The sequence below is a fragment of the Schistocerca serialis genome, chromosome 9, assembly GCF_023864345.2.
Source record: "Schistocerca serialis cubense isolate TAMUIC-IGC-003099 chromosome 9, iqSchSeri2.2, whole genome shotgun sequence".
Lineage (NCBI taxonomy): Eukaryota > Metazoa > Arthropoda > Insecta > Orthoptera > Acrididae > Schistocerca > Schistocerca serialis.
Window position 1 is genome coordinate 279,108,391 of NC_064646.1, and position 15,623 is coordinate 279,124,013.

The 15,623-nt window shown below is 41.3% G+C and overlaps 1 protein-coding gene across 1 annotated transcript in view; it reads right to left on the reverse strand.

Moving 5' to 3' along the window:
* Positions 1-15,623, reverse strand: part of LOC126419539 (dynein axonemal intermediate chain 7-like) — a 770,648-nt gene that overhangs the window by 686,074 nt on the left and 68,951 nt on the right. The window lies entirely within an intron of this gene.

Below are 15,623 nucleotides of genomic sequence, written 5' to 3' on the forward strand. Positions count from 1 at the left end.
TTCTTTTAACATGCTCGTGTAATCTTAATCTTGTCTTTTCTATGGCCTCCTGCATGGATATCTTTTTTGCTGTTTCTCTCAGCATCTCATTCTAGTTAAGTCCTATTGTAGTGATTCGAGAATTTCTGTGTAAATTCTAGAACCACTCAGCCTTCTACTGTCTCAAATACACGATATTCTAGATACAAGTGTGGGGTGGTAAAATCCTACCTACTGCTCATCACATGTTTGTGTGTGCATGTTTAAAATCAGTCGCAAGAAGAAAGTAGATGCAGTGGTCAAATGGCACCGACAAGTACCTGTCGGGCAATCCATAGATGTTTCAGTGTGTGTTTAAGGAAGAACCATGGAGTTTTTATGCTGCTCTGTGCTTATTGTGTCACTGACTATTGTTATGTGAAACAAGAACAGTTGAAAAAGTACTCATATAGACTCTTGATTCAGCCTTGGTAGAGGCAAGATGTATTTTCGGATTCATTTAAATAAAGTCAGGGTGGTCAAGCCAACTTTATTTTAGCTGTAACTCATTTTGTTCCTCATGTTCAACAGTATGAGGTACCTGCAGAAAGTTGCATATGTATGTTGAAAGTGTGAATTATGTTGTGTATTAAAGTCAAATACATATTAACTGACGAAAAGGAAAGTTTGTATGTCCACTCATTTTATAAGTAGAAAGAGGCTTAAAAGTTCCTGTACCTAGTTCTATGCAACCAGCTATCCTGTAAAGATGAGGGGCTGCAAAATTCCAAGTAAGTCACCTTGTAAAGAAGTGGAATGTAGTTAATAAATCAGTAGAACACACACCCACACTCACACTTTAAGTCATCAGAGCGATAGATTATTCTGCTTCTTTGAAATTTTATCCTTTCTCCAGACCAGTTTCTTACATTCTGAAGGAACCCATTGGCTTGCCTCCCCTTGCACTAATCTCCTTACCATTCCATCCATCTTCTGTTATGCTTTTGTGGTCCACACAACATCATAATAAATAAAGCAACACAACCAATAACAGAATCTCTGTGGAGAGAGTATAATTCCATCCCATGTTGCAGACATTTCCCTTCAAATGAAAACATGACAATATTTGACTATGCAATCTGAAAAACAGACTAGAATGACGTTGAGAGGGATTTTTTTGTGATTGGGGTGGGGGTGGGGGGAGGGGGTGGGGAGTGGGGGGGGGGAGGGGAATAATAATAATAACAATAATAATAAGATTGCTGGAAAGTCCTGCAGAAATTTTGGCAACAGAATAAACCAAGAAATACAATACCTATACAAGGGCGATGTACTTGAGGACAATATTATGGAAATGGAAGAGGATGTAGATGAAGATGAAATGGGAGATACGATACTACGTGAAGAGTTTGACAGAGCACTGAAACATCTGAGTCCAAACAAGGTCCTGGGAGTAGACAACATTCCATTAGAACTACTGACGGCCTTGGAAGAGCCAGTCCTGACAAAACTCTACCATCTGGTGAGCAAGATATATGAGACAGGCGAAATACCCTCAGACTTCAAGAAAAATATAATAATTCCAATCCCAAAGAAAGCAGGTGTTAACAGATGTGAAAATTACTGAACTATCAGTTTAATAAGGCACAGCTGCAAAGTACTAAGACGAATTCTTTACAGACGAATGGAAAAACTGGTAGAAGCCGACCTCAGCGAAGATCAGTTTGGATTCCGTAGAAATGTTGGAACATGTGAGGCAATACTGACCCTACAACTTATCATAGAAGCTAGATTAAGGAAGGGCAAATCTACGTTTCTAGCATTTGCAGACTTAGAGAAAGCTTTTGACAATGTTGACTGGAATACTCTCTTTCAAATTCTGAAGGTGGCAGGGGTAAAATACACGGAGCGAAAGGCTATTTACAATTTGTACAGAAACCAAATGGCAGTTATAAGAGTCGAGGGACACGAAAGGGAAGCAGTGGTTGGGAAGGGATCGAGACAGGGTTGTAGCCTCTCCCCAATGTTATTCAATCTGTATATTGAGCAAGCAGTGAAGGAAACAAAAGAAAAATTCGGAGTAGGTATTAAAATCCATGGAGAAGAAATAAAAACTTTGAGGTTTGCCGATGACTTTGTAATTCTGTCAGACACAGCAAAGGACCTAGAAGAGCAGCTGAATGGATTGGACAGTGTCTTGAAAGGAGGATATAAGATGAACATCAACATAAGCAAAACGAGGATAATGGAATGTAGTCGAATTAATTCGGGTGATGCTGAGGGAATTAGATTAGGAAATGAGACACTTAAAGTAGTAAAGGAGTTTTGTTATTTGGGGAGCAAAATAACTGATGATGGTCAAAGTAGAGAGGACATAAAATGTAGACTGGCAATGGCAAGGAAAGCGTTTCTGAAAAAGAGAAATTTGTTAACATCGAGTATAGATTTAAGTGTCAGGAAGTTGTTTCTGAAAGTATTTGTATGGAGTGTAGCCATGCATGGAAGTGAAACATGGACGATAAGTAGTTCGGACAAGAAGAGAATAGAAGCTTTTGAAATGTGGTGCTACAGAAGAATGCTGAAGATTAGATGGGTAGATCACATAACTAATGAGGAGGTACTGAATAGAATTGGGGAGAAGAGGTGCTTGTGGCACAAATTGGCTAGGAGAAGGGATCGGTTGGTAGGACATGTTCTGAGACATCGAGGGATCACAAATTTAGCATTGGAGGGCAGCGTGGAGGGTAAAAATCGTAGAAGGAGACCAAGAGATGAATACACTAAGCAGATTCAGAAGGATGTAGGTTGCAGTAGTTACTGGGAGATGAAGAAGCTTGCACAGGATAGAGTAGCATGGAGAGCTGCATCAAACCAGTCTCAGAACTGAAGACCACAACAACAACAACAATACCTAATTCAGTGTCTCAAAGACACAATCTAACTTACAATTTGTTTGTTAATTAGGGATATTGAAAATAAATAAATAAAAACTTTGTTGACCGAGACTTGAACTCGGGACCTTTGCCTTTCGCGGGCAAGTGCTCTACCAACTGAGCTACCGAAGCACGACTCACGCCCGGTACTCACAGCTTTACTTCTGCCAGTATCAGTGCACACTCCGCTGCAGAGTGAAAATCTCATTCTGGAAACATCCCCCAGGCTGTGGCTAAGCCATGTGTCCGCAATATCCTTTCTTTCAGGAGTGCTAGTTCTGCAAGGTTCGCAGGAGAGCTTCTGTAAAGTTTGGAAGGTAGGAGACGAGGTACTGGCAGAAGTAAAGCTGTGAGTACTGGGCGTGAGTCGTGCTTCGGTAGCTCAGTTGGTAGAGCACTTGCCCGCGAAAGGCAAAGGTCCCGAGTTCGAGTCTCGGTCGGGCACACAGTTTTAATCTGCCTGGAAGTTTCATATCAGCGCACACTCCACTGCAGAGTGAAAATCTCATTCTGAAAAACTTTGTTCTCAATACACAATATGTGTTATAGTGGATACAAGTAACCTGCCATGTAATCTAAAGACTAACCACTTAAACTATGAAGGGAAGAGGCATCTATATGAGCGAGTCATGAAATAATTAAAGAAAATTTGGTTTCGCTCTACAGCATTATCTTTATTTTGTTAAATAGTTTTTGGCTTACAAGGCCATTGTCAGACATTTACTAACGTGATGTCAGAACATGTCTAAAAAGTTTAGTGGTCTCTTCATCAAATTTCTGGCTGATGAGTTCCAAGGATTCTTGTAACAGAACTTTAGTGAATAGAGATACCACGTCGAAGCTCGCCAGTATGTCAGATTTCTTAAGCACAAGGTTGTTGATGTTTTCCAGGAAATCCACAGAGTTACGGATATGGTGTGTACATCTCACAATGTAAGGGCTAAGCAGTTGTTTGAGGTGCTTGGCGAGAAGGTACGTTGGGGCACCAATACTGCTGACAATGGGATGTAACAGAATCGATTCCTTGTGCAACTTTGGCAGTCCGTAAAGTCTAGGAGGAACAGCAGCCCTTGGGTGTAGCTTCTTGGTAATCTTGTCAGGGAAGCAGGAATCCTTGAGAAGCGCCAGAGTCTTCCTCTTGACCCTCTTGGTAGGATCAGTGTCAATCTTGTGGTATGCGCTGTCATCAAGTAGGCGCCGCATCTTCTCAGCATAATCCTGTCGGGATAGGATCACTGTTGCATTGCCCTTGTCTGCAGGTAATATTACTATGTCTGGATCTTCTCTTAGCTCTCATATGGTGACCCTCTACCTGTAGGAGATGTTCGGTTTCATCAGCTTTGTTTTGGTTAGAGCTCTGCAGGTTTCATGGTGAACTTCTTCAGCAGATTCAGGTGGAAGTCGAGCAGCTGTTTGTTCCACTGTGCTAATGATGTCAGGAATGGGTACACCTTTATGAGTCAGAGTGAAATTCAATCCTTTCTTAAGAACCGAAATAGCATCATCATCCAGTTCCTTGTTAGTGGGATTCATGATGGTCTTTCTGCTACCATCAGAAGGTTGTTTCTCTGATATACGTTCGAACTTGGATGCCTGTCATTTGGCTGACTTCCTCTGGGTTGAGTTCGCTGTGGCCCATGTGACACCATCAACCCAATCCCATATCCACGGGGTTGAACCGGCTGGCCAGTGGTAGATGTAACTGTAGGAGTTCTTTGTTGGTAGTGTCCAAGCACCACCACATGAAGCGAACTCTCTCTCCTACCAAAGCTAGGCTGGCACGTTTCTTGATTCTTCTGGCCGCCGTTGAGTCAATGTGATGCTTGACCTTAGCAAAATTTGGTACCACATGTTCTTCTAGGCACTTCATAAGAAAAACAAAAGAACTTAGTAGACGACTTCTCCTATTATGCAGCTTGTTGATCCTTTTCATGCTGCAATACATCTCCTCCCTGTAGAGCTATGTGATGTGATTCTTCAATTTCTCCAGGCGTACTTTATGACAAAATGAATCTCGGGTGAACAGCCTGGTATGAGTGTGCATAGGACACAATATTTCGGCAATCAACCATGTTGCCATCATCAGGTGCGCTGATGTACTGACCGGTGGTGGGCCGGTGCCATGTATATAGGACAATCCCCCTCCCTCTCCTCCCTTAGGTGCTTCCTATGAGTTGGTGCGGTCCGCGCCCTGTGCGCGGTCCAGGTACAGCATCCATTCTCCTGCCATCTGGGTGCTGCGTCCTTGGTCTTCTCGTTCAAGAGGGTCTGCCGGCACCGCTCTTATTATTCTTCCTTCCTCCCCCGAAGTTGGTACACTCTGGGAAATATCCTTTTACTTCTTAATCCGGGTGATCGTGGGTTTCCATGCCTTGCTAAGGATGTAACCGCTGTCACGATTTAGTTGTGGCTCCCTTACTCTGATCTCTATGGCTTCTTTGATGACACAGTCCCAGATTTGGAAGTCTGTGTCAGGACTTTGGTTTGGTAATAATCTATGCTGTGGAGTTCTGACAGGCAATGCTCAGTGATTGCTGACTTACTGGGCTGTTGCAGTCTAGTGTGCTGTTGATGTTCTCAGCATCGGTCTTCAATGGTACGAATGGTCTGCCCTACGTATACACTACCACATTGGCAAGGTATCTGATAAACCCCTGGTTTTCACTTGGTGTTTACGTAAAATGCATATAATTTTTCCTGGGCCTTATCTGGAAAAATAGTACACTGCCACAACAAATGAGAGATACATGTTTCAATCATTATGATGTCAGTTCACATAACAACTTAACATCCTTCCAATCATAGGGTGCACTTGTTCCATTCTATCATTTGTCTGTGGGTGAAGCGGACTAGTTGTTGGTTTTTTCACATGTAATAAGTGACATAAATCATTTACCAAGAGCAACAAAAAATTTGTCCATTGGTCTCTGGCCATAATCTGGCATCCCACACTACAGCATTCAATTTTAGAGCACTGGTTGTGTGAGTGTAGCTGCTTGGGTGGTTCAGCATAGTGATCATCCCCACACACCAAAAAAAGGAATCTATTATTATCAACACAAAATGGTCTCATGTTGGGTTCTGATTAAATGACTGACTATACCCATCCCAACATTTCAAATGGCTTTGATGCTTCTGGTAGTATCTGTAATGGCATTTGTTTATAACTCAAATCTGGGTACTGCACACAATTTTTCACATACTGACTCACCTCTCCCTTTCTTCCCTTCTAAAAATATCTTTCAGTCACACCAGTTTTTTTGTTCTGTAAAGCTTCATGACCAGACAGCACATGATCATGCTCCTCTCTCAGGATTTCCTTCCTCCAGCACCACTACCCATGGCCCCAACCTAGCTCCCTAACACAGCATGTAGTCACACATGTTGAATTGCAGTTATATTCTGCATAGCTTGTAATTACTGTTAGCATTCTGCTCTGTGCACTGTACAGCAGTACTTGTACTGCTGTTACTTTTCTGCTCAAAGCTTCTGCATTTCCGCATTTCTTCCCTGGCTTGTGCACCACTTTGTAATCAAACTTACTGAGTCCTAATTCTCATCTTGTTAGTCTGTTGTATGGGTTCTTTAACACCAGAAACCATTCCAGAGTGGCATGGTTAGTCACTACTTAAAACTCCTTCTCATTAAGGTAACACCAAAAATATGTGACTCCATATATGACACTAAGCAACTCCTTCTCTGTAGTGAAAAAAATTTTTTTTCTTTATTAAGTTGTCTCAATATGAAAGCCAAAGGATGCTGCTCATCACTGATCTCTTGACTGAGAACACTTCCCAAAGTGTTGTTAGATGATAGCATAAATTACTTCTGAAAATCAAGAAAAATTATAACTTGACTTAACATTAAAACTTTCTCCAACTCTTAAAATATGCCCTGACAGTCCTCCAGCCATTCAAACTTTGCAGCTTTTCTTTACAGCTGCCTGAGTGGTCATGCTATATCAATGGACCATTTCAAAAATTTCCAACAATAATTCAAGAGTCAAAAAAATTACTGCAGCTCTTTGCCTGACTTAGGAACTGGGAAATATTGTACTATGCACACCAGTCTTGAATCCATTTGCACCCCAACTTTGCTAATCACATGTCTTAAATAAACTACTTCCTCCACAGCAAAATGACCCTTTTCAGTGTTTAATGTCAGATGTGCAGCCCAAAACTTGTTTAATACTTCCCTCAGTCATTGCCCAGGTACCTTCATGTCTTTCAAGAACATAATTATCTCATCCAGGTAGATAAGACTTTGGTGAGGCTTTAATCTCCTCATTCATTTGATTAACAATTGCTGAAAATTTGTAAGAGTATTATTCATCCTGAATGGTATCCTCCAATATTGATTCTGACCCCAGAGAACCAAGATTACTGTCTTCAGTCAGTCCTCCAGAACCACTTCCACTTGATGCCCATTTCTTAAATCCATGATAAAGGAATACTGGCACTGTCCAAAGTTATCAATGGCTCCCGTGATGTTGGGTAATGGGTATAAATCCATCACTGTTGGCTTACTATTAAGATGACATACCATAGACTTTCTTAGGCACAGCCATAGCATCTGCTCCTCATGGACTACTGCTCTCTTCTATTATCCCTTCTGCTAACTGCTTGTTGATTACCAGTAACTCTTCCACAATCGCTTATAAATTTCAAGATTTCTGGTACACTGGTGCTTCATTTCCTGTTGGCGCTATGTAATGGGCATCACCAGCAATGGATCCCGAGGAAAAAACAAGTCTTCAAACTCCAACAACAGCTCCTCCATTTGTACTCTTTCTGCTCCCTTTAGATGCTCCAACTTCTTAAGTAATGCATCCTTAGCCATGGCCTGTGGCTGCCCACAGATTACACGCTCTGTACAACAAACCTCCTCCTTCAGAATGTCCAAATTTGCTACTAACATCTCCTTCATGAACTTCTTCTCTTCAGTGCCAAAATTATCCCCATTCACGGGCACTACTATCTCACAATCTCTCTCCTGCATTCATACAACACTCCTTTTAACAAAACAACTTATTGAATCTAATGTTTCACTCCCTTCCATTGACTCTATTACACACAACACATTGACAGTGAAGTTCTGCTGTGCACTCACTCAAAGCAACTTTCTGGTGCCAACTGGCATACAATCATGTGAATTAAGACTTGGTGTATTGGCATACAGTTTAATACTATAGACACACCTCATGACAGTTCTATATTGGTGACGAATTCCCATAAGATGATGTTTGGTTTGTGGGGTGCTCAACTGCGAAACCATCAGCGTCCGTACAAAGTCCCAATTTTTACACAGTCCAATCTGGCCACTGTCATGAATGATGATGATGATGATGATGATGAAATGTTGAGGACAACACAAACACCCAGTCCTTGGGCAGAGAAAATCCCCAACCCGGCTGGGAATCGAGCCTGGGACCCTGTGATCCAGAGGCAGCAATGCTAGCCACTAGATCACAAGCTGCAAACAAATGCCCCTAGCTGGAATGTTTTCACACAAAGCAACACCACTTGTCATCTAAAGGCAGTTTTGGCACGATATTGACATAAAATGTCCCAACCTAGGATCATGCAGTAAACCTCCTCAAATGAGACACCATTTCCGCAGACTCGTTAAACCAAACTGCCTCCACTGATCACAATGGCCTTACGTCACTAACCCCTACCCAATGCACCTATGGCGTGGTGAGTTTCATCACCTCTGATACAGAAAAACCTCAAGGAGGCGGCGCTAAAGATATCTTGAGCTACCTTTACTTTTACCATAATAAAAAATAATCAAGTCACATGCAAAGTTTGAGAAAATATTATTTAAACTGATTATACACATATACAAGACAATGTCATCTTCTGATGAATTCTATGTGCCTACTCTTTCTGGAAAATCGGTTAATTACATCATCAATAGGAGAATCAATGTTAGGGTGAGTGTTCAACAGAGATAACCCATTAAGTCGACCTCAGCCATGTCTTTGTAGGCTGCAATGTTGAAAAGCTTCTTTTTACTGTAGCGGTAGATGCAGATAGACAAGCAAATATTTTGTACAGCATGTGCAAAGTAGGATAGTCAGATCTAAGACAAACAGATGAAGCTTGCATAACGATCATTAAGGGTGTTTATACTCGTTTGCTTGTATTTATGAATCTCTCCCATTAGTCTCTGATTCTTCTTCAAAGAACAGTAGTTCAGTTAAGCACCAATTCAATTTATGTTCCAGATCATTACCGTCATGTTTCAGTAGTTGTGAGGGCAAAGTATGTTGAATTTTAAATGATAAATGTTTTCTTCAGCAAAATGTTCTCTCATGTCAGTCATAACACGGTCCAGTGTTGGAATAAAAACAGTTCTTATCCAATATGTCATAGCATCATCATTTTGACTGCAGCTTTCCCTGTGTCTTTGTCTGCCTGTAAGATGAGGAACACTCATCTTCACGCCTGACTCTTCCCTAACTGCCTTCGCCTTTTCAAGAATATGAGCAAAGTAGCTATCAGTATTAGCTCCCATGCCATCGTACACCTTGAGTGTCAAATCTAATTTTGCTTTTGCCATCGTGGCATCAAAAGTAGGGTTTTGTAAGATTTTGTTGATGATATGTTATGCTCATAATGTCATTCAATGTAAACAGAGTGATAATAAACTCGCAATTAGACAGAGCTTGATGGAGGATATTGGCTTTGGCAGCTGTTGTTCTATCCATCCAACACTGCATTTCTTTAAGAACTTTGCAAACTGTTCCAAGATCAGCTGCAAATTGAATAACAACATCATGTTGCTCAACCCATCTCATCTGGCAATGTGACTGGCATTTTATGTATGTGGAACTTTTACTGTCAATTTTGTTCCTTAGTAGTGCATTTGACAGGGGGCCTATATGGTAACAACGCCTTTTTAGGAATCTTCTCAAAAGTCACTATTATCAGAGATATACACATCAATAGTTTCTCATATCTAACTCTTATTACAAGTTGGGTGTGAGAAAATATTGTCACATTATAAGTAAAAATATTTTTATGAGTGTCGCAACAATATTTTTACTAAGAAATTAGTATGAATTACTATTATTAATACTTCACAATCAACTGATCACTTTCACTCTTGATATATCTTTACACTTGCACTTGCTAGAACCAGGACTTTTTACTTATTCATTCTTAAGTCTTAATATTTCTGCTTCTGAATGAAAACTAGCTTCCTATTCAGTGAATAGCCCCTATTTATAACGCTACATTTCTAAGGTTTTCTGTACAAGAAAACAGTGGAATATTCATGACTTTTCTTGAACAAATGGCAGACAGAATAACGTATTGAGATCACTAGAATGGTCACGACTTTTCTCGTAGGAATGTGTTAGATATCTATGAGCCAGACAGAGATGTATAAAAAACGATGATGTGGATGCGCGTGCTGCATAGAAAAGTACAACTGCTTGATAACTCGATTCAGTCAAGTTGACTGATGAAGGCTGACCAATGGGGGCGGCCCAGGTGGAATTGTGGTTAGCCTCATTAGGGAGGTGCGCGCGCCCTGCACTCCACCCATGTGTATCCACCACTGCCTCTGACGCACTAGATCTCTAATGGCTACTGACACACGCTCCCCTGAGTTCAACAAAATCTTACACTTCTTACATCCTACAATGCCTATTATTGCACATTCTGACTCTCCATATTACTTTTTGCATTTTACTCTAACAGGAACACCTTATGGAGGACTTGGAGTTCCCTGTTCCATTTAATGGCTGCCCATTTCTTCCCTGTCTACCCCTATCACTGTTACAAAATTCTGTTGTTGATACCCATTTCTTATACTCCACTGAGGCTGGCGACACTGCCTCTGCAAATGCCTTTTCCATCCACAGTTACATTTATGAAGAACATGCCATGCCTATCATGTACACCCATTGACGCACTGCTCTCCTCACATCCCATTGCTAACCTTACTGTAGACCCTTTGGAGCGCCTGTGCATTCCCGTCTTGACATGTGATAATCCCCTCAGGAAAGTGTCTACTATTGGAACAACCACATATACATGCTGACATCATCAGGTTCTCCATGAACAATACCAAATCCTCAGATGACCTTTAAGAAAATGGAGGGGATTATGCTGGTGGCAGCTGGATTCACCACATTGTCTGGCACTTGGATCAATACTATTTGCTCATCCTTAACTACAATTCATCCTTGCAACTCCATGTTCTCTGCTGACATCTGTGCTACATTTTCCATCAAAGAAGGTGTTGCCTCTGGCTTGGAATGTCCAGTGTCCCTGACTCTTCCATTATGATGCCTTTACCCCTCATTCATACACAATACACATGATATAAATACTCAACCACTCACAGATAGAAAACTGCCAATAAATTACACCTTATATATTATCATTAACCACCTGGACCCCGTGCATTGCTTCACAACATGACCATAATTGTGGCACATAAAACACTTTACTGACACTGACTCTACACTAGGTGCAGTATGCCCAAGCAAACTGGACTGTGAACATCTAACAAGTTCAAATTACTGCTCCCTGCAATTTCCCCAAAATTCCAACCAATCAGCCAGTACCTCTGGCCTAACAAAATAAGCTTTAAATTACAGTGATCTCATGTCTGTCACATACACCAAAAAAGCTGACACTTCTCTCATTTATACCACTATGAGGACACTGCAGACCTTGTTTAGTTAGGCATTGTGCTGTGTGGACAACAACAACCTATTGCTCACCAAAGACAATGCCACCACTTCTTACTCCAACTGCACCTGACTCAGGAGATCACAGCATGACTAAAGTGCAGGTCAGCTAGCACCAGAGGGTTGAGGCAGGGCGGCAGGTCGGTGGTTGCTTATGGTGGTTGCCCAGAGAGACTCAGCTATAAATTTAAATACTTTATTTATATGCATACATCCGCACTACGCCAGTGCATGGTAGTGGTCACACAGCTCATAGCACATGGAGAGGCCCACATAGCCTGTCAGATGATGACTTCTACCCAGCCAGTTGGCTGCAACATGCACCCCCGGCTTTGCATGCAACCCACACACCTCAAGCACCTTGCTTCAATGGTGCTCAGAGATGGCCAGGGATCCTGTAGTGGTAGCTGACACAGCAGAGGATGGCTGCATCCCAGTGGCTGATGGAAGGCAATGCGGTGGCATCCACACTGCACTGGTGAATGGCAGCTGCTATGCCCAGGGTACGACCATCATAGGCAGGAGTCTGGGATTCTGAGGGAGTGAGTCTGGGATAGCCCTACGGCACTGTGGCAATAAATCTGGGAGGTACACTCATTGCAGGAGGCATGTATCATGATGGAGACCCAAACTCATGACTGCCGCTGATGATGATGATGATGTTTGGTTTGTGGGGCACTCAACTGCATGGTTGTCAGCACCTGTACAAAGTCCCGATTTTTACACAGTCCATTTTCTTTTCACAATCCAATCTAGTCACTCTCACAAATGATGATGATGATGAAATGATGAGGGAAACACAAACACCCAGTCCTCGTGCAGAGAAAATCCCCAACCCAGCCAGCAATCAAACCCAGGACCCAGTGATCTGGAGGCAGCAACGCCAGCCCCTAGACAATGAGCTGTGGACATGTGACTGCTGCTGATGGTTCCAAGTTTCCCGATCATCTGGTGTAGACCCACTACCCTGGTAGAGCTGCCAGATTCTGAATTAATCTGATATCAAAATAACAGCTATTTATACATAATAGCAGCGCTCCTGTTATACCAGTGCACTGCTTCTGATCCTGTTTTTATCTACACTAATGAAAGCTGTTGGTGGAAAAAAACCACTTGTCTGTACAGCAAGAATGCTATCTTAGTGCAGAGATGACAGGTTTCACTAAGGCAAGCCTGGCCCGTCTCATAATAAATCAACAGCTCTGTTACTCTAATCAGAATGCCAAGATCCTGCACTCACCAGGAGTGGCTGCTTCAGTACTCCTCCATCATATTTCTGCAAATTTGCCCATAAAATAGTAGTGGCCCTACAGAAAGAACATTTTATAATAGAGACTAATCAAATGAGACAGAGAAGTTGTTAAGGTGCTGGAGCTGACCTCATTCCCAGGAGGATAAAGTTTTTTCTCTATTTGGCCATCATGATTTAGGTTTTCCTAAATCATTTCAGGCAAATGCTGTGACAGTTCCTTCATCAAGGCCATGGCTCACCACTTATCCTATCCTCATTGAGCTTACCTTTAACTTCTATGTGCGTGTATATTTATTATGCAATTTACTTTCAGTGTATTTTGGATGACAAAGCCTATATCACTGTAAGATGATCCCTAGTTGAATAAATAAATAAAATGAAATGAAGTGGATATGTTACAAGAACATTTTTCACTGTTTAGCAGTTCTTACCAGTCAAAATTACAAAAATTTAATTGAAGACTAAAACAATGAAAAATTCCCGGAATCCTAAAACATTTCCAGGTTTTTCCCAGTTTTCTCCTGGATGAAAAATTTCTCAGATTTTTCCCAGATTTGCCAGTTGTCCTGAAGCGTATACACTCTGTGCATTGATAAGAATAGGCTCAAATCAGAAAAGAATGAAGAAAGAACTTATCCCTGTCCTTTCCAAAGTAGCCTAGAGTGCGCTTTAAACAATACATGGATACTACAGAAAATTTAAACCTGGGCTGACAAATTAATAAAACCATAAAATTTGCAGTAACTTGGGATAATATAAAACACTTGACACAAAAGTGAGGTACATTGTTATCACTGTTCTACTACGCAAAACTGCCATGTGGAAATCAGTGATCCCATAAGTTTGCTTGTGTCATTTTTATATATGAATAGCAAATATCTACACATTTGAAAGTATGATGATAGTTGATTTTGTAGTGCCTCAAGAATTTCAATGCAAATTCTACATACCCTCAGCTTTCCACCATCTCGAACACCCGATATTTTATGTACAAGAGTGAGAGACGGGATCGTGTCTGCCTCGTGCCAGTTTTCTGTGTGCGCAGGGTGGACGTGTATCAAGAGAATGCTACAATGTGGACGGTTGATCAATGTGGGCAAGTGGTTGCTGCACTCCCCGCAGAAGCTATATGCCCAGCACAAGAACCAAGCGTGCCTTACTCCGTGACAGTGCTATATCAGTCATTATTGTGAACAGATGAATTATGTTAAGACAAAAGAAAAGACACTGACTCACTCACTTACTTACTCTCTTGAAAGTCTGATGGTGGGCTTGTGAGAACTTTGAGAGATTTCTGGAACTGAATTGATTGTAAAAGTACTTCATAGTTCTGATGGTCAGTGAGTCACTGGGCTTACGAAATACTGTTTATTTATGTGAAAACATTTATGTGGTGTCCTCTTTGTGGAAGTGAAAATATGGTGGGATTGATTTAAAAGTATCTTGAGTGTTTGGAATCATTTTGAGAGTAGAGAAAATTCCTCCAAACAGCATTATATCTTCAGAGAAGAAGTTGGGGAGATTGACGCAGTCGGCTATCCTGGAAAGAAGATCGGCAAAGCACCTCCAAGTAAATCCAATGATGAAGGGGACGTGTGAGTCTTGTACACCAGCACCACATGACTTCCTATAGTTGCCAGAAACTGCCAGAACTTGGTGACCATGACAGGACTTGAAAAGGAGAAATTTCTGAAGTAAATTGAGACAAGAAGATATTGGGGGTTGCTATAGCAACCACTAGTAACAAGACTGAGAAATTGTCCTACAGAATTGGGTGCAGCCCAAACAGAAAAAGGGGTGAATGATTTAATAAATACTACACCAAAGAAGATGAAGAAAATACTTTGGATAAGAAGATTTGGGTGTGGGAAGGAAGCAATTCTCACACACACAGTAACAAGCCATCAATGTCAACGCAGTAACCAGCTGACGTTGATGCAGTAACCAGCCACTGATGCTGATTCAGTAACCAGCCGCCAACGCCGACGAACTAACCCACCACATTGCTGAATACAATGGCTGCTGTTCACTGTTGCTGACTTCAAGTCCACTCGCCGACGCCGATGCTGACGCCGCAACCAACATTCAGTGCTGCCGGCACCTGTGCTATCCACCAGTGCCGATTCTACACCTACTCACCAAGGCAGCATAAAACTCTACTCCAGGTGAGCAAAAGACAATAATTGTTCAAGTAGAAAATTTAAAAAAACTGTTCAAAGACTATAATACTGTAGCTAGTACCTTTAGAAGTGAAGCGGTTTTAGATGATCACTAGGTCTAAAATCAATAAGGATATCGACAGCATTCAAAAAACAGGGGAAACTTCAGAACCAGCCACGGCTATGACAGTAAGTAAAGAGGAACCAGATTGGTCTGAGGTAGTGAATTTACTTAAAGCCCAGAGAGCAGATTCAGCAGCTTTAAGAAAAGAAATAAGTCATAAAAATGTGTCTTTAAGAAAAGAACTAAATGCTAAGTTAGATGCTCAAAGAGCAGATTTAAATACTCAAAATGCTTCTTTAAGAAAATAACTAAGTGATCAAAGTGCTTCTTTAAGACAAGAACTACGTGATCAAAGTCTTAAGTTAGATTCAGTAAATACACAATTGAACACCAAGTTAGATGCTCAGAGTGAAATTCTAAGTAACCAAAGCAAAACCTTGAACAGTCGGGCAGCTAATATAGTTCTATTAAAGACTGAATTTGACTCTTTAAATAATAAGGTAGAAAATCTTAAATTAGATTTAAAGAGTAAACTCACCAGTTCTTTGAA